The sequence below is a fragment of the Schistocerca cancellata genome, chromosome 5 (assembly GCF_023864275.1).
Source record: "Schistocerca cancellata isolate TAMUIC-IGC-003103 chromosome 5, iqSchCanc2.1, whole genome shotgun sequence".
Classification (NCBI taxonomy): domain Eukaryota; kingdom Metazoa; phylum Arthropoda; class Insecta; order Orthoptera; family Acrididae; genus Schistocerca; species Schistocerca cancellata.
In genome coordinates, this window is record NC_064630.1 from 293,778,904 (window position 1) to 293,805,870 (window position 26,967).

The following is a 26,967-nucleotide window of genomic DNA, read 5'->3' on the forward strand; positions in this document are numbered from 1 at the left end:
GTTCGGCTACTTGGAGACCACTTCAGTCATTCGTAGTCCTTATACTCCAAAACAACGATGTCATTCAGCCGTGCCACAACTGTTCGCGATTGGTTTGAAGAACACTGTGGACAGTTCGAGCGAATGATATGACCAGACATCCAACATTTATAGGATGTAATCGAGAAGTCAGTTCGTGCACAAAGTCCTGCACTGGCAACGCTTTCGGAATTGTGGACGACTACAGATGTAGCGTGGCTAAATATCTCCACAGGGGACTTACAACGACTTTTCGAGTCCATGCGACGTCGATTTGCTACACTATACCGGGCAAAGGAGACCCGACTCGATATTAGGAGGTATGCCAAAACTTTTGTCACCTCAATGTAGTGCCGAATAATAAAAAACACGACTAAAGAAAAAGATCATCTCGATCAGATATAAAGAGGACACAGTGAAGAATCGTTCAGGATGTTGGTCGCAACAGTCAATGTCAGGCACATGTCTGGCTAGCGAAGTTCCACCCCTCGTTGCTGTTGGAGCGATGCCAGGATGCATTCCCCGGGTTGGATGTCGGCTGATAGAGCCGATGAGGTCGAAGAGGCGAGGCCGCAGGAAACGGCCGGAGTGGTCTCGGTGGGAGCCCAACATAAGATCGTTGAAAGCTCCGATAAATGGGTCACTGGAAGCGGCCAGCGTAAGGCCCGGAGCTGCGATGAGACTGCCGGCAAGAGGCCTGGCGGCGGCTTACATATGCAGAAGGCGGGGGCCCACCCGTGAGCGCTTGGCGGGTACACGACCCACACATGCAAATTAGTCCCTTCGGCAGCAGGGGCGCGACAGCCGATGCGTGCGCCGTTTGTTAGCAATACTGGTCCCACCTGGTGGCGCCTGCCAGCGACCAGCGTGTCAACAGATTGTTTGTCAGCAGTACAATTTCTTTACTACGCAACCACGATATTATTGCACTTGACCTCCGGTGGCCGTTTTCGGAAACGCGGTGTCACTTTACAGTAAATAAAAACCACATAAGTTTTTGCGACTGTCATATGCACTATGGGAGTCCAAACGGCTTCCCGCACAAGTTTTCCGATCTTTAGGACAGCAAAGAACATTCGGCTTCAAGCGGAACACTCAAACCGACCGAATTGTCTTCACCCCCAGGTGCAATAATATTGATAATACTGCGGTCGACTAAAACCAAATAATGCAACTGCGATAAGCCTAAACAGTCTCCGGAAGGAGAGGCACTAGTGCACTGAAGCAGACTTCCCGCTGGCTAAGGCTGTAGCGCTGGAGGCAGACGTAACCGGCGTATGACCACATACAGTACTGTGCAGGAGCCTCATTTCGAGAAACCGATTTTTTGAGTCAGTACGTCTAAAATCAAATGGATCAAACAAAAAGTTAGATATGTAATTTTATTTCTTAGTGATGATAATTAAAACTTTATAGCTTCTCCCGCAAGTGCTGCTCAAGGTTTTAAGAAATGGGAAAGACCTGTCGTTATTCAATAACTACGTTAGAATTTTTTTATGAAAGCAAAGACTGCTTCACAACAAATGTAATCGAAGTCAAAGCCTTGTTGACAAAGAAATTCAGAATGAAGCTAATATGAGGGTAAGGACAGCAATGTGAGAACCATTCAGTGAATCTGAAATAATAACTTTGCAACTGATCTGCCACAAATTTTAATACCTTTTGGTCTTATGGAAAGTGTAATGGCTCTAACACTCCTCAGCAGGAATTGATTGGTTATTTTTTATTTTATTTTTATCATTTTCGTAGAACGTATTTATTAGCGTTGAGAGTTGGCTCGATCATTAGGACACTGCGTAATTTTTATACATAGAGGTTGTTGTCCATTCTCTGACGAAACAAACGATAAAAATTTTGATGTAAGACTTATTTCTCTGCCGTTGAGAGACTTACAGCAACGGAGAATATTACTGCAAGAAAACATCAGCAATAAAACAGATAAATTGAAAGCACATCAGAAGCGAAACAAGCGCTGTACCATTGTAAGAGGTACAGAGGCGAGCGAGAGTGCCGGGGCCTACCCCAGTTCACTACCACTAGCGCCATGTCATCATAACGCGCCTGCGCTTAACATACAAAGGACTGCACCATAGTCGAAAAGTGAAATTAAAAATTAAAATAACTTTTCCAAACTTTGTTAGTGTATGCTTCAGTATATTAATGTTAACACTGTGCAGGATGATCAAATGAGTATGTTTCGCTAAATACACGATTTAAGAAAAAATTTGTGGCACTAAGTAATGAAGCTAGAAAGCTAAAAAAAATTTCGGTACGTGCAAATATATGTCATAATCAAAAGTTACATGTCTCAACTTAATCAGAGCAATATTTTGGTCAAAATCGGCGTTTTTATGATAAGGCGCTAGATATTGGACTCAGAAAGATGAAAATTCGTATGTAGCCTCAGTTCGATCTAAAAACCTTATATGTCCGACACCAACAAGCTACCTCTGTTAATTTTCAAGTTATTGACTAAAAACCAAATTTGGAACGAAAACGTCCTTATTCATGGTAGATTATTGGTAGTTGGGAGCCTTCCTGAGAGACAATCTCCACTCATTCCAAATTAATAATGTAAGTGTAGACCAGATGTGGCTTAAATTCAAAGAAATAGTATCGGCAGCAGTTGAGAGACTTGTACCAAATAAGTTAACAAACGACGGAGCTGATCCTCCTTGGTACACAAAACGGGTTAGAAGACTCTTGGAGAAACAACGAAACAAAGATGGCCAAATTTACACAGACGCAAAACCTCCAAGATTGGCGATCTTTTACAGAAGCTCGAAATTTAGCGCGGACTTCAATGCGAGATGCCTCTAACAGTTTCCACAACGAAACTTTGTCTCGAAACCTGGCAGAAAATCCAAAGAGATTCTGGTCATATGTGAAGTATGTTAGCGGCAAGAAACAATCAATGCCTTCTCTGCGTGATAGCAATGGAGATACTATCGAAGACAGTGCTGCCAAAGCAGAGTTACTAAACACAGTCTTCCGAAAGTAAATATTCCGGAATTCGAATCGAGAACAGCTGCCAACATGAGTAACGTGGAAGTAAATATCCTCGGAGTAGTGAAGCAACTTAAATCACCTAATAAAGGCAAGTCTTCTGGTGCAGACTGTATACCAATTCGGTTTCTTTCGGAGTATGCTGATGCATTAGCTCCATACTTAACAATCATATACAACCGTTCGTTCGACGAAAGATCCGTACCCAAAGACTGGAAAGTTGCACAGGTCACACCAATATTCAAGAAAGGTAGTATGAGTAATCCAATAAATTACAGGCCCGTATAGTGAACGTCGATATGCAGCAGGATTTTAGAACATGTATTGTGTTCGAACATTATGAATTACCTCGAAGGAAACGGTCTATTGACACACAGTCAACATGGGTTTAGAAAGCATCGTTCCTGTGAAACAAAACTATCTCTTTATTCACATGAAGTGTTGAGTGCTACTGACAAGGGATTTCAGATCGATTTCGTATTCCTGGATTTCCGGAAGGCTTTTGACACTGTACCACACAAGCGGCTCGTAGTGATATTGCGTGCTTATGGAATATCGTCTCAGTTATGTGACTGGATTTGCGATTTCCTGTCAGAGAGGTCACAGTTTGTAGTAATTGACGGAAAGTCATCGAATAAAACAGAAGTGATTTCTGACGTTCCTCAAGGTGGTGTTATAGGCCCTTTGTCGCTCATTATCTATATAAACGATTTGGGAGACAATCTGAGCAGAGGTCTTCGGTTTTTTGCGGATGACGCTGTCATTCATCGACTAATAAAGTCATCAGAAGATCAAAACAAACTGCAAAACGATTTAGAAAAAAATCTGAATGGTGCGAAAAGTGGCAGTTGACCCTGAATAACGAAAAGTATGAGGTATCCACGTGAGCGGGAAAAGGAACTCGTTAAACTTCGGTTACACGATAAATCAATATAATCTAAAAGCTGTAAATTCAACTAAATACCTATGTATTACAATTACGAACAACTTAAGTTGGAAGGAACACATAGAAAATGTTATGGGGAAGGCTAACCAAAGACTGCGTTTTATTGGCAGGACACTTAGAAAATGTAACAGACCTACTAAGGAGACTGCCTACACCACGCTTGTCTGTCCTTTTTTAGAATACTGCTGCGCGGTGTGGGATTCTTACCAGATGGACTGACGGAGTACATCGAAAAAGTTCAAAGAAAGACAGCACGTTTTGTATTATCGCGAAATAAGGGAGAGAGTGTCACAGAAATGATACAGGATTTTTTGACTGGAAATCGTTAAAAGAAAGGCGTTTTTCGTAGCGACGGAATCTTCTCACGAAATTCCAATCACCAACTTTCTCCTCCGAATGCGAAAATATTTTGTTGACACAGATCTACATAGGGAGTAACGATCTCCACGATAAAATAAGGGAAATCAGAGCTCGTACGGAAAGATATAGGTTTTCATTCTTTCCGCGCCCTAAACGAGATTGGAGTAATAGAGAATTGTGAAGGTGGTTCGATGAACCCTCTGCCACGCACTTAAATGTGATTTGCAGAGTATCCATGCAGATGTAGATGTAGATGTAAGTATCATTTGAATTTGTAATAGAAAGTACTAATTACAGCATTCGATTATATTCATTAAATAATAAAGCTGTACCAACCTTCAACAGTTTATTGTAAATAACAGTCATTACAAGGAGTCTTAAAGAGGCAGTTCTGAGGTCATGTCCTACTGTCGTGTCCGTTCTAAATATTCTAGCCAGGAAAGTTTAACGTAGTTGAGCTAAAACGTTTTCAGTAACTAAAGAAAACTTAACTTTCTTTACGTAAAAATTAAAAAGATTGTAAATTGTTAAATGACAGAGATATTAATTAATACGTGCCTGAGAAAGGGGTTATTTAGATACTGCTACCTATTCCTAGGGCGGTTGATAGCAGATGTTCCGTTTGGCGGTCCGCTGCGCTCATGTATAACTACGGCCAGAGAGGCGGTAATGAGAGACACTTCGCACCCTGATACCAATCTGCCCGCGTCAATCAGACGCCTGCATGCTCTGTTCCTCGGATGATGTCAGAGCTGCGCACCCGCCAAAAGCGTTTTCGGTAAAACTACGAAGCGAACACACGAGGACTGTACACCGTACTGGATCGCTTAGATTTCACGGAAGTGACTGTGTGCCGCCCGTAATGTTGACAAAACTGCGTGGCAAGTGGAGAAGGTATTACCCACTTTTAAGGCGAGCAATTAAATTTTGGTGATTGGAGGTGAGAGCGATAGGATATTTTACCTAGAACTTCTCGAAGAGATTGCCTCTGAACAGTTAACAGTGCTGTTTCCGATGGGACATTATTATTATTAATAGTAGTAGTAGGAATATTGCTATATTTTGTGTGTGTGAACTTTTACTGAATATATCAGTCAGTTAAAACTCAACATTTCTATTTATAGGCATTGTTGATAATCCCGCTGAGTAAATAGCACGTAACAACATTTTCTTTCGGTGAGCACAATGAGTAATGTGGACTTGCAGACGAAATTATGATCAGTAAGTTCTCCATCGCTTTCTGGCTGATCGCAAAGACAATTTTCAGGCTCTTGTAAATGGCGAACGTAGGTGTAAAGCACTCACACACAATGCAGAAGTGTTTTCATTAACAGCATAACAAAAAGTAACGACCAGTTTGATTATGTACCCACCGCCACACATATTGACTAAATTATTTGCAATTAATCCATATTTGTTTATGTTTACAAGTGAACAGACCTATCTGCATGGGATCGTTGATATGACACATTGAAGCTTGCCCGTCAAGTTACACTTTCATTTAGCCTATAATTTTTGCTTCCTAAAACCGCAAATTTTTCTTTGCAATATTCGTCAGTATTCAGACATCCTACAATCAGCTTCGATTCTTCGAGCCAAATTCTTTGAAATACCTCTCTGTGACACCAACGAAGCATGTTTATATCTCTGGTAAGCTTCCGCTCGTGTTAGTCAATGAGGGCCACCCGCGAGTCGAACAGGCATTAGCCAGTAGAAATTCGAATAGGCATTACATTTCATTCTGCTTTGTCTGCTGAAGTCGGCGCGAGGCCGAAGGAAGGAAGGAAGGAAGGTTAGGGCTTAACCTCCCGCCGACATCGATGTCATTAGAGACAGATCACAAATTTAGAATGCTTCAAGAATGGGGACGGAATTCGGCCGTGACCCTTGAAAGGAATCATCCCGGCATTTGCCTAGAGCGATTTAGGTAAGTCACGGGCTTGAACCGTTGTCCTCTCGAATGCGAGTCCACCTCACTGGATGACGTGAGGCCGTTGGCAGTTCTACAGTGTTGGAGATACCGGATGAGATCTTTAGAATTGATATCATGATATTTAACAGACTTGTAAGTTCATTTCAGTAAAGTTATCTAAACCATTAGACTTATTTTGCAATCTTTTCATGTACCGAACATGTGGTGAATTATAAAATAACGTAGTAACCTCGCACGTAGCGGAACAAAGCTTCACAAGTCACTCGTCTTTCATAGAGTGGAAGTTGATTTATGGGAATGATTAATAGATATTCAGTCCATTGCACAATATATTCAATCTTATCGTCCTTAATGTATTATGAATTTGGACTTCGTGATTTTCCTGCACGGTTTTGAGAAAAAATATTCAAATTATATTAAATATTCCTGTTAATTATTTTACCCAACCCAAGTCATTCATTTATTACTGAACGTAAATTAACTATGTGCTCGAATGCTGCCATCTTGCAGGCATTTGCTATTGCAGTCTTGTTTCATCAATGATAAGTTGGTGTGCGAAAAAGCAAATAATTTAACAGCAAAAATTCAATCCATTTACTGTCACTATCCCATCCTGTACAGAAAGGAAGGTTAATGGACGCTGTTTTGGAATGCACATGACTGTAGAAGACAACGAATTGTGTTTATTGTGTAATGGCGATTTATTTTTTGGAGTATTTAGCAGCGGGACATTCTCTGTTTTCAGTAGTACATGCTGCTTTTTGTCGCTAATTATGTCAGGATCTTAATGTTTTGATAAACTATTTCAGTACCAATTATTTTCGAGTCTAGAATCCGTAATTACACGCACTAGAAACATCCTCATGGCACTTCTTTTGGCTGTAAGCTGAAAGTATAAGCATTTTATAATTTTTGGAGAGGATTTAATGTGTGATTCGTTATTATTTGATGCTCATGTACAGTGCTATGCACATTTATTTATAGTCGCGCATACTGAAATACGTGTGTGTATCCTGTGGAAGCTTCTTTGTTGATCTGTGGTCAGGCCAGGCTTACAACTTGATTACTGGTCGTAAATGTTCGTATTATACAATAATACGCTTAGCTTATAAGATCAGAGCTTTACTAACTACTCAAGATAGTAACTTAACTTCTTAACAGACTAATAACTTTAAATATTTAGGAAAAGTCAAGAAATGCTCCAATAATAATTCACACATATTTTAAAAATGTATGTATGTATGTACGTCTGTATTTATGTGTGTCCACATCTCCTAAACCACAGGACCGATTTCAGCCAAACTTGGTACGCATATCACTTATTGTCTGCAACGAATCACCGTAGAGGTAAGATCCACCCACCTATAGAAGGGTTGGGAGTGAAATATAAGTATATCCTACGATGCGCGAATACCCTGACTTTATTCATTGTGTATTGGAGAATGAGAGAGCTTAGTGACTGGCGACAAACTTTACACAAAATTTCAAATATTTACGAAACTTTTTCTCGCTGTCAACCCCTACAAAATGATGAAAGGAAAAAATTTTATCTGTTACTACATATTTGCTGTCCGTGTAGTAAAACTGTCACATCGGGCATGACGTTTTAATTTATTATCTCGAATTGGAAAAGGATAAAAGTCTCATTTCACATGAATTATGAAACAAACAGGGAAAATTATCAAAACAACAACTACGTCAGTAACATGTACCATTTATCGTGTCAGAGCAACTATGTGGAAACGAAAATTATCTTTACCAAGAGTAGAGAAGTGTTGTAAATCTTCTATCAGTTCTTTGACGTATCGCTTACTCTAATATAAACTCGAACGTTGGTAAATACATAGGGGTATCACTACACTATTGATAACTTTACTGTTCGCACCAAGAAACACTTTTCTATCTCTTTATCGCGTATCTTTCAATAATAGGAATAGAACATACAATAAGGAATTATCATAAAAGTAGTTAGCTTTCAACTATAACAAAATCACACGATGGCTGCTCTGTTTCATGAACGACATTAATCCACATTGACAAACGAGCCAAAAAGAATTGATTGCTTTAACTTTAGGGGGAAGCCGTTTCAGTCACTTTACCCTGTGTCAGACGTCGCATGGCGTAATGGAATGTTGAACAAAGTTCCGTCGACGCAGTTGACTTCGTGAGCAAGGCAACCCTGCAGTTCAGAGCGACGCTCTAAGGCGTCTCACGTAGAATATGAGGTGGAAAGTAGCAGACAGATAGCGCGCTGGGGGCAGAATTCGCCATCATTGCGACGTGACCCCCTTACATGCTCTGTTTGTTTCGCCTTCAGAGGAGAGGCAGTCGTACTACCCATTTCATTCCTTTCCCCTTTCTATTAAGTTTTCTTGCTGTCTATTAATAATGAAGCGACTAAGACGTGAATACCAGACACAGCGTAATATGGGCGTCCGCATAGATTTATCCAAGAAGGGGCAAGACTACAACACTGCCATTTTTATACGACTAATTCATTGAATTTTCCTTTTAGACTTTGAAACTCTCTAATCAATAAAATATCATGAGAGATGGACTAAGTCTAAGAAGTAGTTCACAAAAATTATTGTGTTTTTAGAGACTGATTAACTCAATGTTTTTAATTTAGATTACTTTAATATATAAATGGTAAACATATTTCATTACTGTATCCTAAGTTTATTATATAAAACTGAGAACTACTATTTTTGATTCAACGATTTGAAATTAAATCCTTTTCGTGGTTGAATCAAGAGTGTCCAACAAGTTATTCATAAGAAATATTTTTGTCCTTACAGCAATAGTGTTAGCTTTACGCTGAAAATTAAAAACTCAAGACAGAAAAGATGACTGAGAGAATCCTGTTGGATAACAACACTAGTAAGTAGCAAAAAATTTCATATTGATTCCTCTCAAAGTGAAGAAATAGTAAATAGACTTAAATACAGCAGCTATTCAAATTTGGTTACAAAAGTTGACATCTGATAATGTAAATGGATATATTGCATTGTTTTCATGCTCTCTAGTATTTGATGATGGCCGTTACATTTAAAGCTACACAAGCCGTGTTTGGAAAGCCACATTTCTCAGGGTGTTTGAATAAAATGTGAGTCAGTGACAACATTCATGTAGGTAACAGTGAAAACCTTCCAAAATCACCCTGAAACTGGTCCACAGAATCGACTTTTAACAGTCCATAGGACTGAATCAAGGCGGCCCTTATCTACCACGTTCGGCACATTATCAAGCAGTCATACTAACTAGGCTGCACAAACAGTATTTCTAAGATAGCGGCCGGCCGGTGTGGCTGAGCGGTTCTAGGCGCTTCAGTCTGGAACCGCGCGACCGCTACGGTCGCAGGTTCGAATCCTGTCTCGGGCATGGATGTGTGTAATGTCCTTAGGTTAGTCAGGTTTAAGTAGTTCTAAGTTCTAGGGGACTGATGACCTCAGATGTTAAGTCCCATAGTGCTCAGAGCCATTTGAACCAATCTAAGATAGCGTGTTCCCCTCCATAGGTTTTGAGAAGATACCAGTTCGTGGAGAGCACATTTCCTCGATCTTGAAACAACACACCCTATTTCCTATCTTCTGAAGTGATCCGTTTGGGTCCATCAGTTAACAAACCTACATTGTTTCATACCCATATTCTTCATTTCTCAATTATTCAAAAACAGTCATAATCGCATTTATTATTACTATACCACCAACCGGTTTCAACCAGACGTAGGAATCATCTTCTGGGCGTTTACATCATTGGTCGACTGCTGGTGGTGTCATTCCTGTCTACATAACAGCTGCTGTTATGTAGACAGGAGTGACTCCACCAGCAGCCGACCAATGGTGTAAACGCCCAGAAGATGACCCCTACGTCGGGTTGAAACCGGTTGGCGGTATAATAATAATAAATGCGATTAAGACTGTTTTTGAATAATTGATTAATCATACTAATCGCTGCTTCATCTCCACAACCATGTTGTCCAAAATTCTTCATTTATGCCTAAAAAATTGGATGTAGCTTCATGCAGCCTTCTGGTTTCTTCTTGGTGTACAGAGAAATGGTAAAATACTGTTGTGATTACGCTGTGTAGCAACGGCAGGGACGTCTGCTGTATGTGCCTGCTACTGTGATGTTGACGCAGTCGGAAGGTTTGACAGATTGTACCAAAATCAAATGGCTCTGAGCACTATGGGACTTAACATCTGAGGTCATCAGTTCAAAATGGTTCAAATGGCTCTGAGCACTATGGGACTCAACTGCTGTGGTCATCAGTCCCCTAGAACTTAGAGCTACTTAAACCTAACTAACCTAAGGACATCACACACATCCATGCCCGAGGCAGGATTCGAACCTGCGACCGTAGCGGTCACGTGGTTCCAGACTGAAGCGCCTAGAAGCGCTCGGCCACAACCGCCGGCAACCCATTCTTAACTCGAACAAAACATCGCCCACACATACACAATGCATTATATCATTTTCGTGGCCACTCTCCTCCCACTTGACACAAGAAGTGAATTGAATAACAAAAGTTTAAAATACTTATTGAACCGTGACGAAATGTCAAGGTTGGTCCTCTGCGTTTCCTCTCTGTCTGTAGCGCGTTCGTTTTGAAATTCCCACTTCGCGCTCTGCTGTTTTCTTACCCTAGCCAGAGGGCGCTGTGGCGTTGCTGCGGCCGGCTGTCTGTGCCGTGCTTGCGGGAGAGCGTCGGTCGGGAGGAGGAACTCTGCGCACGTCTGTGAGTGTACAGGAGGCCACGTCGTTTTGTTGATGGTATGGTGTGACTCGTGTCAGGTGTGATGCATCGCTAAAGCCGTGATAGCAGTCAATGTTACTGTCTTGGTCGCAGGTGGATCCAATGGGTTGAGGCCTGGTTGTCTATTGAAACTCCTATCCTGCGGATGTCATCGGACTTAAAGTAAGACGTTTTGACAATTATTTGCGTCATTTCCAAGCAACCGGGGATTCCGGCGTCTGCAGTAATTCGGCGCAGATTATTTGTTTCGTCGGTGTGTAAATGACTGAACAAGGAGCAGTTTATTCAATGATCACCTCATGCTCGTGTTCTGCGTGTGCTGCTTGCGAGTGTAAACTTGACTCTCACCTTTGTCTGTTGATTTTAAGCGCATCGTCAAAAACTGCATCCGATTAGTGACTTTCAGTTAATTAGCTGGATTCTTTTTTTCCTCGTCACGACGCGTGTTAAATGGCAAAATAGAATTGTAGACCTTAGCTTGCTACTTCATTTGCGTGGCATCAGTAACAGAGCCTATCTTGTTTTAAAATATTATCTAAAATGTGTCAATGATTTATGTTGCGCTAGTTGATTCTGAAGATTAGATGGATAGATCACATAACTAATGAGGAGGTATTGAACAGAATTGGGAAGAAGAGGAGTTTGTGGCACAACTTGTCTAGAAGAAGGGATCGGTTGGTAGGACATGTTCTGAGGCATCAAGGGATCACCAATTTGGTACTGGAGGGAAGCGTCGAGGGTAAAAATCGTAGAGGGAGACCAAGAGATGAATACACTAAGCAGATTCTGAAGGATGTAGGCTACAGTAGGTACTGGGAGATGAAGAAACTTGCACAGGTTAGAGTAACATGGAGAGCTGCATCAAACCAGTCTCAGGACTGAAGACCACAACAACACTTGATTCTGGGGTATGAAAGGAAGTGTTGGCACGTCTGCCGTGTAAGGGAATCCTGCTACTTTTGATTGTTTTGGAAACTTTGAGAGAGAAACTAGTGTGCTTTAGTCCTGCCTTGGGTTAAGGCTATATTCGGGGTCTGGCATTTGTACTGCAAGCTGCAATATCATCCTGTTGTTTCATGGTTGTTTTGCTCTCAAACTAGGTGTTTGCGCTAAACATGTTTTGGGCTGGGTGTTTCGTCCCTCAGCATTATACTGGGGTTTCAGCTGAGTGTTCAATCTACTGGCTGTCCATCGTACGCCACATCGGTAATGGGCAACCTGTCATCAGTTGATTTCAATGCCATAGTTAGTTGTAAATTAGTACTGCTTCCATTACCTTCTGACCAGGGTTCTTGCTTGACGCTTGTCTTTAAATACGCCGCTAACCTGGTTAGCGTATGTTGTGGCTAGCTTAAATTAATCCCTGCTCAATAGCTCAACACAGTTTGTCGGATGTCAGAAGCCATGTATGTGTTATTTATTCCTTTATTCTAGTCAATCTATAAATATGCTATTCTTAATTTTTTACTCTAGGTAGCCATTAACTTGCCATTTTTAGGGTGTTTAGATGGAGTGCGGCTCCTTTGACTAGATTGGTCAGTTTCCATTTTAGTGTTTTTCCACCAGTTTTTAATCGTGGTTATGCGCATATGAGTAAACTTGTTAATTATTTTCCCTTTAAATGGAGGGTGCCTGCCTTGTTGTTATAAGTGACTGTTTCATAACCAGTTCTTTAACGCGCATATGTATATTTATGGGAGAACTTAAATTGTGTTCGCCTGTTGAACTTTAACTGAAGTGCAGAAAACTGAATCAGGTGACCGTCACATTTCACCAGCCACTCGGCCAGCAGGTTGGACAGTATTTACGTCTCCCGAGGTCTTCGGGTAGCCCATGTCGGTGCTGAGCTGTGGCCCACTGCATTCACTGACCATCAGGCCTTCATCTGCGCCGTGACTGCTACGACAACAGACAAGCCGTACTAGAGCATCTTGGACTCTTAACGTCAACATTCTCCGGGAAGAGGCTTGCCGTGTAGCCGTTACTGCTACCTGGCACAAATGTGAGGGACGGCGTCATACCTATGATTCCAGAACACGATGGTGGATATAACTGCGCCAGACCAGCTCTTCGCCGCACGCTCATGCCGTATGGAGGAGACAGGGCGCTTTAGCTCCGATCGACCTCTGAGTTTTACTACAAGGTCTTGCGAGAACTAGCATCGCAACAACATTCGCCAGAGCGCCAAATGTCCGTCCACCAAACACAGACACGGCTTCTGCAGATCACGGCTGACAGATTGGACGGCACACAGGTTAGAATGAGACTGCAAGATTCCATCCCAAAGGAACGTACGTCCCTTTACCACGTCGGCAGAGAACGGAGACGTCGTAAGAGACGACTCATCACGGTAGTTATTTCTGCGGACGGACAACGAGCACGACACACAACCCCATCTGCCGTGCCCTCACAGATTATTACCGCACTCTTTATCAAGCAGATCAACGGCGTGACAATGACATTGAGGACGTGCTGCAAAATCTGCCACCTTCCGGTGGGGTGCAAGGCGACGCCACATTCTTGTAGGTCGTCACGTGGCTAGAAATTCATATGGTCATGAACCTGATGGTCTTCAGCTTGAATTTTGTAGCACTTTGTCTAACCTGATGGGGAAGTTTGGTGGCAGATGTGCTGGGAACTCCTGGATCCGGACTTTCGCTTCCCCTCCCCCCCCCCCCCCTGCCCCGAATTTTTGGAGGGCATAATCATCCCTGTGCCAAAACCAAACGGGGCTGCAGATCTTAACATTTATGACGTGATATTTTCTGGACTAGGTATTGTACAGTGACATTTTTGCAACTACATACGGTTTCATATGTGGATAGCGTCTGCAGAACGAGTTTCAAATAGTCAGTAGTAAAGAAGTAATAAATTAAAAGGTCGTGCCTGATGCGGTAGTTTTAGTGCATAAACAGCGAAAATGTGGTATGCTATAATTTTTTTTTTCCTTTCATCACTTTGTGGAGATTGTCAACCAGAAAAAGTGTCTTAATGGTTGGAAATAATGTATGATCGCATTATCAAGTATTAGATGAATGTGTTGTTGTTGTGGTCTTCAGTCCTGAGACTTGTATGATGCAGCTCTCCATGCTACTCTATCCTGTGCAAGCTTCATCTCCCAGTACCTACTGCAACCTACATTCTTCTGAATCTGCTTAGTGTATTCATCTCTTGGTCTCCCCTTACGATTTTTACCCTCCACGCTGCCCTCCAATACTAAATTGGTGATCCCTTGATGCCTCAGAACATGTCCTACCAACCGATCCCTTCTTCTGGTCAAGTAGTGCCACAAGCTCCTCTTCTCCCCAATTCTATTCAATACCTCCTCATTAGTTATGTGATCTACCCATCCAATCTTCAGCATTCTTCTGTAGCACCACATTTCGAAAGCTTCTATTCTCTTCTCGTCCAAACTATTTACCGTCCATGTTTCACTTCCATACATGGCTACACTTCCTGACATCTAAATCTATACTCGATGTTAACAAATTTCTCTTCTTCAGAAACGCTTTCCTTGCCATTGCCAGTCTACATTTTATATCCTCTCTACTTCCACCATCATCAGTTATTTTGCTCCCCAAATAGCAAAACTCCTTTACTACTTTAAGTGTCTCATTTCCTAACCTAATACCCTCAACATCACCCGACTTAATTCGACTACATTCCATTATCCTCGTTTTGCTTTTGTTGATGTTCATCTTATATCGTCTCTTCAAGACACCATCCATTCTGTTCAACTGCTCTTCCAAGTCCTTTGCTGTCTCTGACAGAATTACAATGCCATCGGCGAATCTCAAAGTTTTTATTTCTTCTCCATGGATTTTAATACCTACTCCGAATTTTTCTTTTGTTTCCTTTACTGCTTGCTCAATATACAGATTGAATAACATCGGGGAGAGGCTACAACCCTGTCTTACTCCCTTCCCAACCACTGCTTCCCTTTATTAGATGAATATAGTCTGGCTATTTGAGCGTCGTGAGCTACTCTACTTTTCCACCCCACTCCCATTCCTTCGAGAGGTAGGTGATTGTTACTCCCAAATGGTTCTTTACAGACAGTAAGAGAAATGTGTACCAAATTTGGTTGATATCGCTCTAGTGATTTAGGAGGAGATGTGGAACGAACATATATACATACCTACATATATGCATACGCTCCTGTAATATGTACGGATGACAGCCATTAGATCAGTGTGATTTATGGTGTAGGCAAAATTTAACTGATGACTTCACACTCTTCATTATTTAGAGTCGATTGCCACTTTTTGCATTCTACAGATATCTTGTCTAAATCATGTTGCAAATGGTTTTGTTCACCTGATGACTTTACAAGAAGGTAAACGACAGCATCATCTGTAAAAAATCTAAGAGGGTTGATCATATTGTCTCCTAAATCGTGTAAGTAGATCAGAAACAGCACAGGCCCTATAACGCCTCTACGAACGCCAGTTATTAATGCCGTTTTACTCTATGATTTCCGTCAATTACTACGAATTGTGACCTTTCTGACAAGAAATCACGAATGCAGTCACACAACTGAGACGATACTCCATAGGCAAGCAGTTTCATTAAAAGTCGCTTGTGAGAACAGTGTCAAAAGCCTTCTGGGGATCAAGAAATAAATTTGAGATCTCCTGTCAACAATACTCATTACTTCATGAGAATAAAGAGCTTTTCTGAATCCGCGCTGTTTGTCAATAGCTCGTTTTCTTCGAGGTAATTGAAAACCTTCGAACACAGTATACGTTCCAAAATCCTACTGCAAATCGACGTCAGTAATACGAGTCTGTAATTTAGCGGATTACTCATATTTCCTTGCTTGAGTATTGGTGTTACTTGTCCAATTTTTCAGTCTTTAGGTACGGATCTTTCGTCGAGCGAGCGACTGCATATGACTGCTAAATATGGAGCTATTTTATCCGCATAATCTGAAAGGAATCTAATTGGTATACAACCTGAGGCGGAGGACTTGCCTTTAGTGTTCTGAACTGCTTGGCTACAACAAGGATATCTGCTTCAAAGTTCTAGTTGACAGCTGTTCTTGTTCCGAATTCTGGAATATTTACTTCTTCTTTGGTGAAAGAATTTCGAATATGTGTGTTTATTAACTCTACTTTAGCTGCACTGCCACCGGCAACATTACCATTGCTGTCGGGCAGTGAAAGTATTGATTATATCTTAGTACTGGTGTACTTTACATACGATTAGAATCTCTTTGGATTCTGTGCCAGAATTCGACCCAGGGTTCCATTGTGAAAACTAGTGAAAGCGTCTCGCACTGAAATATGCGCTAAATTATGAGCTTCTGTAGAACATAGACAATCTTGCAGATTTTACATTCTTTTAAATTTGATACGCTTTTTTAATTTTTTCTTCAACAGCGTTCCGACCTATTTTGTGTGACATCGGGGGTCAATACCATCTCTTAGTAATTTATTTGGTATATACTATCTCTCTGTTGCCATCGATACTATTTCTTCGAATTTAAGTCACGATTGGTCTATGCTTATATACATAGTTAGTTTAGAAGGTGTGAAGATTGTCTCTTAGAAAGGTGTCAAGATAATTTTTATAAGATTTTTTAAATAGATATACGTCGCGTTTATTTCTGGTGCATTTAGATGATACGGCATTCAATCTCACTGTAATGACACTGTCGTCTCTAAACACTGTATCTCGCATGATGCTTCCTAATGTGTCTGGATTATTGCTGTCAAGAGGTCAAGTGTGTTTTTACAACCATTTAAACTTCGAGGGGCCGGCCGGAGTGGCCGTGCGGTTCTAGACGCTACAGTCTGGAGCCGAGCGACCGCTACGGTCGCAGGTTCGAATCCTGCCTCGGGCATGGATGTGTGTGATGTCCGTAGGTTAGTTAGGTTTAGTTAGTTCTAAGTTCTAGGCGACTGATGACCTCAGAAGTTAAGTCGCATAGTGCTCAGAGCCATTTTGAATCTTCGAGGGGCTCCTGAACTAAATAGTTGAAATAACTTTCGTAGAATGCATTCAGTAAGGTTTCGAATGACTGTCGCGTATTGACGGCTTACTCAGTTATCTGTTGTAAGCTTGAGGCAGTTAGAAGCAAGTTAGAGCACTCCATGACCGGAAACCAGAGACATAAAGCAGGTGGCAGCCGTAGAGCGCAGCGTTTAAGTTACATGTAAACAGTAACGAAAGAAGCTTGTGAACTGTAAACGCGCGGGCAGCTGTCTCAGGCTAGGGGTTTCGTTTCAGAAAATTAACCTGTAATTTGATACACCATCTACACGCTATTTTAAGGTGCCACAATAGACCTTAGTCGCAAACAGGCGTCTTAGCATATACAGCAAGCATAATACTTGTTACTGAGAACAGCAACGTCAGAGGAGTCACGCAGGTTAGAGTGAGATGGGAAAAGAGAAAGACTGCTGGAACAGCGACCCTCATTATCGAGAGAGAAGTCTGTCCTTAGGGTGGGGCAAAGTTACGTGGAACACCGTTTTTTGCAGCTATACTAGGAAGGCAGTGACGTTTAGCGTTCAGTTGAATGCTGTTGGTACCATAGATGGAGTCTGTTAGTATAATGACCAGTGGGAAAAGGGGAAAAACCTGTATGTGGTTGGCCAAAGACAAGTAGGAGGTGTAAAGCCGCATGTCAGATTTGTCGACATGTGTGAAGTACCTATGAACCGGCGGGTTGATTACAGGCAGGGAGAAACAGTGTGTCACCACAATATTTTTTACAAAAACTGGATTTACATATACAGAAGAGTTCTCGGACACAATTCTTGGATACCAACTCCATGGTGCTTGATGCCAGCCTCGGGTAATCTACGATTTACGTTTATTTTTTACCTGAAGTGCTGCTCTCAAACGTTTGTACTTTACGATGCTGCTACTGATTATTACCTCTGTTAGCTCTCACTCTTCGTGTTCAGACACTGACTTACACTGTAATAACAGTGGACTCCTTTGTTTTTTCTAATGTTTAGAAATAGCCTTCAGTGTAGTAGTTTAGTCTGAAAACAATAAGCAAGTTCTGTTCAGACACTTCAGTTCCTTCAGTCTCCTACAAATATTCTTATTGAGTCCCAAAATCCAGACGTCTCATAGGTGGCCTCTGACTATGTGTGGCACTGATCCACATAGTCACCTGCTATCACTGTAAGTAAATCTTTCTGTATTTTCTTGCAACCACTCGGACATTGCAAGACAACCTAAACATCCCTTTACATTCTCATATGCTTCCTCTATTCTGTGCCAAGACAGTGCACAGGTGCACAATTCCTGGTGCCGGGTGTAGGTTGTTTTTCTGAATTTTGAGATAGATAGGTACCTTGTACATACTCAGCCTGACGTCATGATTGGACTGACAGTTTTGAGACATTAGAAGCAGCATTTGTACTCCAGTGAGAGCACACCGAGCGAGAAGAGGAGAATAAAGAAGCAGAGGTCCAGACCATGATGCCAGACAGTGGCAGACATGATGAGGGCAGTGTGGCCTCACTGCTGCTGCTACTACTACTACTACTACTACTACTACTACTACTACACGACAATGTGGAGGCTGAGAGAAACAGCTGACTGACAGTGTGCTGGAGTGGCAGTCACAGCTCTGAGAGCACTACTAGGGCAACAACTCGGTAGCCACAGTGGCAGAGGCTGCATGGTCCAGGGACAGCGAATGCCAGGAGTCTTCATGACTATCAACGACAGGCAGCTAGGCTGTGAGCACTGAGCGTCTTCACAGCATTGGGCAATGATCAGTGCAGAACAACATGTCCAGCTGAAGGCAATGCAATACTGTGGGATGCGAGTAGTCACGTCCCACACAGCACAGCAGACAAACAGTGAAGCAGGCTCATTGGTAGTGCAAGTTCCACTCATCTCTGCAGAATTTGTCAGTAAAAACTAAGTCATGGCCACATTTAATAATGCAGGTGCTGAGTTGAGTAGCCGCTGACATTAGTATTAGTGATGCTTAAACTCATTCCCCAGGCTTTCAATGATATAAAATCAACATTATATGAATTTATAAATAATGTACGTGTAGCTATTGAACTAATGCATTAAGTATACCATCCAGAACTGATTAAATGTGCAAAAACTGTATTCAGGTTCCTGCATGGAGTGATCTCCTTGTGTGTAAATTATCTTCCAAACTTCACATGCAAAGTAGATTCACTTCAACATCAGTTTTGTGAGGCTGTCCATGATGCTATGCCAGAGTCAAAGTTGGAGTGATGTTTGTCAATAGTAGGAAAATTATGAACACCAGTATTCATTCTGCGAATTTATAATGAACACATACAGACACATGTGTGTGCAAGGGGTGAAAACACCACCCTAACTGAGGCTGTTGAAGTAACTTCATCGGAAAAATTGGCAGTAGTGTCTACCAAAGAAAGAGGATTTTGCGATGCAAATCAGGATATTTAATGCAAAACTGATAAGTTGAAAAAAGAATTCATAAAACAGAAATGGCTCACATATGTCGAGAATCAGAGATTCTAAAACCAGTCAGATGTGAAAATTGCAATTTACTAGGACATAGAAGCGTCTCTAAGAAAGTGAAGCCAGTTGCGTGTTCCATAAGTCACAGGCCAGGGCACATGATTAGTTTGTTTACCGGTAACAATGGGTTATCTATGAAAAATAAAAGTCTGGTAAACGATATAAAAGCATAAGATTAAAATCACCTTATGCTGAGTGGGGAAAAGTGGTCGATTGTGAAAATGAAAATAAGTTTGTAGACTTGAATTGCTCATAGAGCAGAAAAAGTCTTTTAATATTGCTCCTAGATAATTGAGCACAAATTAATTTGTTTAATATGAAGTATCTGTGAAGCCAGGTCAGATCTAATCACGAAGAAAGTATAAAAATTAAAGGTATTACCAAATCCTGGAATAGATCAGGGATTAAATGCAAAACACAAGTTTCATCTGGCAGGAGGAGAACTCAGTATTATATATGTTAGTTTACTTTTAGGGACGATTTTACAAAGCATGTAATTGATTACACAAAGAGGATCCCATGTCTCAGGGGCAGGCACGTTAAATGCTGTATCGAGTTAGATGCACAAGGTGCAAGGACACAAGAGCAGATGAATAGAAAGCCCCAAACAAATTTTGAAATTGCAGCGTTTTGAGAACAGTAAGCAAAAGTAACCTGGAGAAACAGCGAGGTAAATAAGTCACCGGTAGGCAGATATGTCACTGATGGGAAAAGGGATCTACAGAGCCTAAGGCAGGCCAGGTGGCTAAAATAAAGTTAGATCCTCATGAGGACAGGATTTCGAGGGTAAAGGTTGCCGATACCAGCCTAGGAGTAGGTATGGTCGAGAAACAAGTGTTGCTGGAAGACCTGTACTTACCAGAGGCGCTGGTGAGAGTACGAAAAAGGTCTTGTTTAATTAGCGGGTTAAATACATCAGAGGAGGCAGTATTTGTTAAAATGCCTTGTGTTACAGTGGAAGAATTTCCGTAATTTAACACAAGCAGACTGTGCGTAAGGAAGAAAAGTTTTCAAACAAGGAAAAAATCGAGAATCGGTTTATTAAAAGGTAATTTACTGTTATATCATTGAAATGTCATATGAAAACAGTCCATTATAGAGACGTGTCCTACCTATAGTGTTATATTTCATCAGCTAGGATACAATTTGATGCATGGGCACAATTCGACATCAAATAAAATAGAAACCTGAAGCAGAGGGGTGACTAATTAGTTCAAGTCCATATACAACACCAGAAGCGTAAAAAGAAGCATTACAACAGAAGATAAACGAGATGTTGGGGGACGATATAATAGTACGTTCAACAACTTCCTGGAATTTTCAACTGAAAATGGTATTCAAGAAGATGGCTGCATGTGGTAAAAAGAAATGGAGAGTGGTAGCTGCTTACAGGAAGCTGAATGACATTACTGTCAACACAGTCTTCCCACTCCCACGTTTTGACGAAATTCTGCTAGATAGTTTAAGAAAGGCAAAATATTTTTCAACGCTTGACGTAGCTAAATGGTAGCTACTGTCAAGTGTTATTAGATGAAAAGGACCAAGAACTTACGGATTGTGGTAAAGCGTACACCCGTTGTACTCGTATATATAAAAAAATGCCAATGGGGTCTCCCGTTCCTCACCCCCCCCCCCCACATTCTCTGGAATAACACAGTGCTCGACTGGGTAAGGATTTCAAGAGACTAAGGCAACACTATTTGACGTTGCAGGTAGATAAATGTGAATTTTCGAAGGAAGAGGTCATATACCTGGAACATGTTTTAACCAGTGGGTTAAAGCCAGATGCAAAAAAGCTGAAAGCAGTAGCAGAATATCCCACGCCCGGTGCAATAAAAGCATCATAGAGTTTTCTCTGGTTAACTGGGTACTTAGTGGTGTTATTGAATAGGCAAAACTACTAAGTGAGTTGTCAAAAATGGTGTTAAGTATGTAGGTAGGCTGTTTAGGTTTTTATACTGGTAACGCCACGTAGCGCTCTGTATGAAAATCACTGGCTGTAATGTGTGCAGTCTGTGGCTGGTTTGCATTGTTGTTGGTCATTGTAGTGTTGGGCAGTTGGCTGTTAACGGCGCGTAGCGTTGCGCAGTTGGAGGTGAGCCGCCAGCAGTGGTGGATGTGGGGAGATAAATGGCGGAGTTTTGAAATTTGTGAGACTGGATGTCATGAACTGCTATATATATTATGACTTTTGAACACTATTAAGCTAGCAGTAGTGGCGCTCGCTGTATTGCAGTAGTTAGAGTAACGAAGATTTTTGGTGAGGTAAGTTATTTGTGAAAGGTATAGGTTAATGTTAGTCAGGGCCATTCTTTTGTAGTGGTTATTGAAAGTCAGATTGCGTTGCGCTAAAAATATTGTGTGTCAGTTTAAGTACAGTCTTGTATAATTGTTCAAAGGGGACGTTTCATATGTCGACCCTTAGCCGAGGATACCGCACTGGAATCTTCTGATTTTTTTCTTGTAGTCTGTGCAATTAGTGCAGCCTTTGTTTATTGCTAGCGCGTAATTGTAGAGAGAATTTTCTTTGTAGTTGTAGATTTTCATTCTTGTGCAGTAAAACAGTTGTGGCATGCATGTAGATTTGCACCAAGTATTTCGCAGCTGCGCTTGCAATTAACGAGATATTATTTTCAATGCTATGTTAATGTGTTTTCTTATTTTCCTCTTCAAATTGTGCTTTTCTGTGTTGTCGTGTGAAATATTGTGACAATAATGGCGTGTGAAAAACGTAATACTAGGCTCCAAAGTAAACTGAGAAATGACAGTGAAGACGAAAGCAGTGTGTTAGCGCCACCGTGTAATGAACTAACTAATGTTCAAAGTAGTAATTTGGTAATTGTGCATAGGGAAATGGAGTGGGCTGCAAATAATGGTGTAGGCAGTGAAACAATTAGTGAACAGGGAAGCATTATCGATCAATCGGTCGGCAACAGCTTGCCTCAGGAATAATGACAGGACACAATCCTGCAAATACTGTAGATTCAGGTTTTGCGTCCTCGCCGTTTTCTCAAATAAGTCAAGACACATTTCCTGCTTTTGAAAATGCGAATATTGCCGGTTCAAATGCATTGCCGAATAGCACTGAGGAACATGTTTCAGACACCATTGCATTGTTATTACAGTTAATGCAACAAATGGGACAAAGGCTACAAAAGTTAGACACAATGGAACAAAATCAGAGACAAACACAGCAAAAGCTTCAAAAGTTAGACGCAATGGAACAAAATCTTCGGAAGTTATACACCACGCTTGAACAAACACGTGAAGCTTTAACTACTGAGTTACATAACATTCAATCTAAATGACAAAAAGTCTGTAATGACGTAAAAACACAAATTTGTGAGCATTTTCAACCTATTTTTTCGCGGCATGAAAATGCATTACAGAATCACGAAGCAGCCATAAAAGAATTGCAAACCATTGTTCATGAAAATCATGAGACCTTGTGGGCTAAAATTGACTCAGTTGCATCTACCGATTCGGTTACGCTACTTGCAAAAACTCAGGAAAACTTAAAGGACACAGTAGATACGATTTCAACACAAATGGACACTCTGAAACTTGGTTCAGAAAAACCCACTGAGGAAATAAGTACACTATCGGAGAAAGTAGCCGAACTTTCGGATCAGTTCACTAACTTATCTGCAAAGGTAGATGATGATCTGAATGACACAAGACCTGTAGCCATCACTGACACAGAAGAGTATGAACAAAGTAAGAAATTCAAACAAAATCAGAATCAAATTAATACGCAACACAAAAGAGAAATCCGGGAAGTACAAGATCAGTTGGCACAAGTAATACAAAAATTACATATTTCAGAGGACACTCGCACTCCAACACGGGAAGAGGGACTTGGGCATTTCGGAAATTATGAAAGAAATTGGCAAGGTGCACCGAATTTTGAGATGGAACCGCCGACACGACGTAACAATGACCGATATGCTACTCGCCGACACGATGATTTTGACTATAAGCTGTTCATTACTACATGTAAATTCAAAACATTTAAGAATTCTGGCAACGACATTCATCCACAAGCGTGGCTCCATCAATTCTCTCATTGTTTTCCTCCCAACTGGTCATTAGAGCACAGATTAGAATTTATGTGTGGCTATTTAGAGAATGAACCAGCTGTAAGAATGCGATCGGTCATTCACGATTGCCACAGTGAAGGAGAATTTTATCATGCCTTCCTCTCAGTATATTGCTCTCAAGCTACAGAAGACCGAGTAAAACATAGCATCATAATGATGAAACATTTCGAACAATCTGAATTTTCCAGTCTTGTGAAATATTTTGAAGACATGTTGCACAAGAATCAGTACCTGTCAAACCCAACAGCCCCTCAGAACTCATCCACATTTGCTTAATCAAATTACCTGAACATTTACGACATATTATGTTGGCAAGACGTTGCAAAGACGACATTGAAGCTTTTCAGCGACTGTTACAAGAATTAGAAATTGACAGTGACAATCGCGGAACGCGAAAACAGGAACACAACAATTACAGGTCACATCCGTCGCAATTCCGCGATGAAAGAAATAATAACTGGACACGACAAGGCTATTCTCACAACACAAATCGTGACCAAAACAGACACCACCCGTATGACAACCGTTGGTAGAGTAGTAATAATTACAGGGAAAGATCACCTCGCCGCAGTAGTGACTATCACAGAGACAATCAGAGAAACAGACAATATGGAAACCAAAATAATTATCAGCCGGCCGGAGTGGTCGGGCGGTTAAAGGCGCTACAGTCTGGAACCGCACGACCGCTACGGTTGCAGGTTCGAATCTTACCTCGGGCATGGATGTGTGTGATGTCCTTAGGTTAGTAAGGTTTAAGTAGTTCTAAGTTCTAGGGGACTTATGACCACAGCAGTTGAGTCCCATAGTGCTCAGAGCCATTTGAACCAATTATTATCAAGGGAGACAGAATAACTTTAGACGCAACGGTCCAGTGCACAGTTAAGATTCAGGGAGAAATTCTCCACCACGTGACCCACAGAAAGAAACTATGGAATTACCGACATGACGACAGAGTACATGATCGTCACGACAGACCTGAATTGCATCAGAACTGGCGAGATTCAAACAGGGCGGGGCCCTCTCGACAAGGTGAATTTGTAGAAGTTAGGTCTCCAAATCGCAATAACGACGCGCGCCAACAAAGAGACAATAGGCAATGACTCATACCGCTGGCAGCCAGAAAACGTACTTCTGAAACTGACGACGCAGCTGCCATAGCTAGTAATTATGTAAAAATGGAAGACATTAGGGACATCTTACTCCAGGAACACGACGTAAAACATAACAACATTGCATTTCCTGTGATTCACATGACAGTAAATGACGTAAAATTCACGGCAGTACTTGACTCTGGCAGTCCCATTTCAGTAATTAGTGAAACAGTCTTTAGCAAATGCAACAAATCGAACGATTGCCCCACACTTCCGTTACGTAAGATTAAATTACAAGGTGCAATCTTTGGAAAAAGTGTAGATGTACGCCAACAAACCAACTTAGAATTCTTTTGCCAAAGCCACAGCTTCTCTATGAACTTTCTTATTGTTATATTATTGTCGACGGAAATTATATTGGGAGTAGACTTTTTGAATGAATACAAAGCAATCTTAAACTTTCACGATGCTGAAATAAGTTTAGAGATAGAAGGGAAGTCAATAGCTTTGAAATTTCAAGATTGGCTCTCAAACCATAACGAAGAAATTAATCGGCTTTACCTCCTGTTAGACAAAAGTTCGGAATTTTCGACGGAACTTGACACTAACAATCACTCTGCAAGTACTGACAGGGATGATATCGACGGCGTATTTGATAGTAATAAGTTAATTCAGAATAAAATTCAAACAATTGAGAATTGTAATGACACTGATAGGCAAGACCTTTTTGAGATTTTAAAGCACATTCCACAGTTTTTACTTACAAAACAGGAACAATCAAGGGATTTCAATACCAGTTTCGTGTTCGTGAGCATACTAAATTTTGTGTAAGACCATACGTAATTCCGGCGCAATATAGGGACCGTGTTAGAGCAGAAGTACAATCTATGCTTGACGAGGGCATTATTGAGCCTGCAGTAAGCTCATACAACAATCCATTACATGTTGTTGAGAAGAAAAATGGATCGATCAGGCTTGTCTTAGATTCGAGACAAATCAATATTATCAATACTACCATACACAGGCCGCAAACGTTGGAAGAACTTCTTCAAAATTTTAATGGTGTAAAAGTGTTGTCTTCTATTGATCTCAGATCCAGCTTTTATCAGATCGAACTTTATCCAGAATGTAGAAAATACACAGCTTTCCTTTGTTTCGGCGTCTGTTATCAGTTTCGGAAACTTCCTTTTGGTTTGAACATTTCTTCGGCAGTATTCATTCGCGGCCTAGATTCCATATTACCTGAGTTCTTAAAACGTCATATCACCTTATATGGGGACGATATTCTGATAGCAAAAGCCTCATGGGAACAACACAATCGCATCCTCAACAGCGTGTTACATATTTTTGCAGAACCTGGAATTACAGTTAACTTGGAAAAGTCTGAATTCGATAGGACAAAGGTGAAGTTTTTGGGACATATTATTTCTTCTGAAGGCATTCAGCCAGATCCTGAAAAGTTAGAAGCAATCAGAGCCATTCCAGTTCCATCCACAAAAAAACTAGTCTGCGGTTTTCTAGGTCTCGTAAATTTTTACCGTCGTTTTCTGAATATGCAAATTCTAGTTACACCAAAACTTTGTTCTCTCACTGGACAAAAAACTATTTGGAACTGGGATGAACAAGCACAGTTGGAATTCAATTCTTTGAAAGAATCACTACTTAACGCGCCAATACTACCTCATCCAGATTTGTCACAAGATTTCTGCCTTAGCAAGGATTCTTCTAAAGTCGGTCTTGGTGCTCATTTATTTCAAGAAGCCACAGAAAATGACACTACTGTTCAGAAAACCATTGCTTTTGCTAGCCGAGTGCTAACAAAATCTGAAAAAAATTATTCCATTACTGTATTAGAAGCTTTAGCTATCGTTTGGGTATTTAACAAATTCCGTTTCTTTCTTTCTGGCAAGCACGTAAAAGTATACAGTGATCATCGTGCATTACAATTTCTTATGTCTTCAAAATTAAATCATGATAGGTTAAAACGTTGGGCATTGTTTCTGCAAGAATACTACTTCACAATAGTCTACATTCCCGGCAAGGAGAGCATTGTTGCGGACGCACTGTCACGCGCACTGGCTGGGCTTGAGAAAAGTAACACAGAAGGCAACCTCGAGAAAAATTTCAGTATTCTTTACATTCAGAAAGTCGCCTTTGAAAACTTCATCTCCACATCTTTAAAGGACATTGCTCATGAACAAGATAAAGATCCGATTTGGAAAGACATCAAAAGCAAATGGCATGAAAAGACACACACACAGATTCGG